This window comes from Lampris incognitus, unplaced genomic scaffold, assembly GCF_029633865.1.
Source record: "Lampris incognitus isolate fLamInc1 unplaced genomic scaffold, fLamInc1.hap2 scaffold_181, whole genome shotgun sequence".
Lineage (NCBI taxonomy): Eukaryota > Metazoa > Chordata > Actinopteri > Lampriformes > Lampridae > Lampris > Lampris incognitus.
Window position 1 is genome coordinate 57,501 of NW_026611140.1, and position 3,322 is coordinate 60,822.

At 52.0% G+C, this 3,322-nt stretch overlaps 1 protein-coding gene across 1 annotated transcript in view; it reads right to left on the minus strand.

The window, feature by feature from the left end:
- LOC130132832 (polypeptide N-acetylgalactosaminyltransferase 14-like) overlaps positions 1 to 3,322 on the minus strand; it is a gene marked incomplete at its 3' end in the record, with an annotated part of 100,279 nt that overhangs the window by 57,268 nt on the left and 39,689 nt on the right. The window lies entirely within an intron of this gene.

The window sequence follows — 3,322 nt, forward strand, 5'->3', positions numbered from 1 at the left end:
CATTACTGTTAATATTACTGTTACTATTACCGTTACTGTTAATATTACTGTTACTGTTAATATTACTGTTACTATTACCGTTACTGTTAATATTACTGTTACTATTACCATTACTGTTAATATTACTGTTACTGTTACTGTTAATATTACTATTACTGTTACTATTCCTACTACTACTACTACTAGTAGTAGTAGTAGTAGATTCCTGTTAATATTACTGTTACAATTACGGTTAATATTACCATTACTGTTACCGTTACTATTACTGTTATTATTGCTGTCATTCCACCGTCACTTATCCTCCACCAGCTCGAACCCTCATTCCGCTCCATGTATGCAATGTGACTTGACAATAACGTGTATCACTGGGATTCCTGCAAGTAAATCTTTGAATTAAAAGCAGATTTAAGAGGAGAACCGCAGGAGGTCAGTCCAGGAGGTCAGTCCAGGAGGTCAGTCCAGGAGGTCAGTCCAGGAGGTCAGTCAGTGTAACGCTGTCCGTGTTTCCTACGAAGGGACGCCTGACACGTTGTTTTACATTCTGATTCCTGTTACACTAATCTGGCTTCTTTGGATGGCTTCATTTTTTCTTTGGGGGGGGGGGTCCCCCTTTTTCTTCCCAATTGTATCCGGCCAATTACCCCACTCTTCTGAGCTGTCCCCGTTGCTGCTCCACCCCGTCTGCTGATCCGGGGAGGGCTGCAGACTACCACAGGCCTCCTCCCATACATGTGGAGTCGCCAGCCGCTTCTTTTCACCTGACAGTGAGGAGTTTCACCAGGGGGGACGTAGCGTGGGAGGATCACGCTATTGCCCCCACTCCCCCCCCCCCAGAATAGGCACCCCAACCGACCAGAGGAGGCGCTAGTGCAGCAACCAGGACACACACCCACATCCGGCTTCCCACCCGCAGACACAGCCAGTTGTGTCTGTAGGGACGCCCGACCAAGCCGGAGGTAACACGGGGATTCGAACCTGCGAGCCCCATGTTGGTAGGCGACAGAATAGACCGCCACGCTACCCGGACACCCCGGCTTGCTTTTTTAAGAAATCCTGTTTGAGATCGGCAGAGAGGGGTGGTGCACCGACCGGGACGGCGTGCAGGAGCGGGGTAACTGGACGGGTACAACTGGGGAGAAACCGGGGGAAACCCAAACCCTGTTTAAACCGAATCCTTCGTACAAATCAACACTAGTTTTAACTTCCTGGAAAACAAAACACCCTCTTACTTCAGCAGGGCTGCAACTCGTGATGACTTTCATTATCAGTTAATCTGTTTTTTTTCCCTGATTCATCGTTTGGTCTCAAATGTACTAACGTAATGATGGAGGGATGGGAGTCCATCACACGTTCCCAGAGCCCCAAGAAGAGTCCTAAGACTGTTCATTCAGTCTGACCAGCAGCCAGACGACACCCACACCAGTCTGAGAAGATGTCCGGGTGCAACCAGCCAATGTTTGGCCCAGTACTTAATACATGACTACAACCAATAATCGATGACCAAAATCATCCATCCATCCATCCATCCGTCCATCCATCCATCCGTCCGTCCATCCATCCGTCCGTCCATCCGTCTGTCCATCCATGCATCCGTCCGTCCATCCATGCATCCGTCCGTCCATCCGTCTGTCCATCCATGCATCCGTCCATCCATCCATGCATCCGTCCGTCCATCCGTCTGTCCATCCATGCATCCGTCCGTCCATCCATGCATCCGTCCGTCCGTCCATCCCTCCATCCATCCGTCCGTCCATCCGTCTGTCCATCCATGCATCCGTCCGTCCATCCATCCATCCATCCGTCCATCCGTCTGTCCATCCATGCATCCGTCCGTCCATCCATGCATCCGTCCGTCCATCCGTCTGTCCATCCATGCATCCGTCCGTCCATCCATGCATCCGTCCGTCCGTCCATCCCTCCATCCATCCGTCCGTCCATCCATCCATCCATCCGTCCGTCCATCCATCCATCTGTCCATCCATCCGTCCGTCCATCCATTCGTCCATCCGTCCGTCCATCCATTCGTCCATCCGTCCGTCCGTTCATCCGTCCGTCCGTCCGTCCATCCGTCCGTCCGTCCATCCATCCGTCCGTCCATCCATTCGTCCATCCGTCCGTCCATCCATTCGTCCATCCGTCCGTCCATTCATCCGTCCGTCCATCCATCCGTCCGTCCGTGCGTCCGTCCATCCATCCGTCCGTCCGTCCGTCCGTGCGTCCGTCCATCCATCCGTCCGTCCGTCCATCCGTCCGTCCGTCCATCCGTCCGTCCGTCCATCCGTCCGTCCATCCATCCATCCTTCCATCCGTCCGTCCATCCATCCGTCCGTCCATCCATCCGTCCATCCATCCATGATCAGAACCGCTTGTCCTGCTCTCAGGGTCGCGGGGATGCTGCAGCCTATCCCAGCAGTCACTGGGCTGCAGGCGGGGAGACACCCTGGACAGGCCGCCAGGCCATCTCAGGGCCCACACACACACACAACAAGAGACACATAGTTACAAAGATAAATCAAAAACCCATTTTGATATTCACACACAGTAAGACAGACATACACGCTATACAATAAACCCAGAGTCCCACCAAGAGAAAGAGAGATCACACACAGAAAAGATAAGACACGTTGACACACACACACACACACACACATACAACGAAAACACACAAACAGGAAATACACACTCACAAAGATAGGAAAAGAGAAATACACACAATCACACACAAACATATCCAAAAGACAGATGCAGACACAAACACACACAGTACACCCCCCCCCCCACACACACAAACACACAACACACACACACACTCTGTCTTTCTAATTCTTGTCACATACAACAGAACGGCAGAGTGACGGGCGGTCACACCCCGACGTGTTGAGATATGAATTATAGATGATCGGCCAGCAACTCATTAAATCAGCTACACAACCGTTTGTCTGTGTGTGTGTGTGTGTGTCTGTGCATGTGTGTGTGCGTGCGTGTGTGTGCATGTGTGTGTTTGTCGGAGAACCAGCAAGAGTCTAACTGAAATAGGGTGCTGACACAGCGAAGGCAGCAGGTAGGTAGGCACGCACACACACACACACACAGACACACACACACACGCCCCACACCCACACAGAGTCCAGCACACACACACACACACACGCACACGCACGCACACACCCACACACAGAGTCCAGCCCCCCACACACGGCATAATGAGCGGGGTGGCCTTTAGCTATCAGAGTGATGGATTGGCGGCATTTCCCAGAAGAAAACAGTCGGCTCCGACTGTCCTGACCCTCGTTTGGAAAAACCCTCACCTTTCCACGAGCGC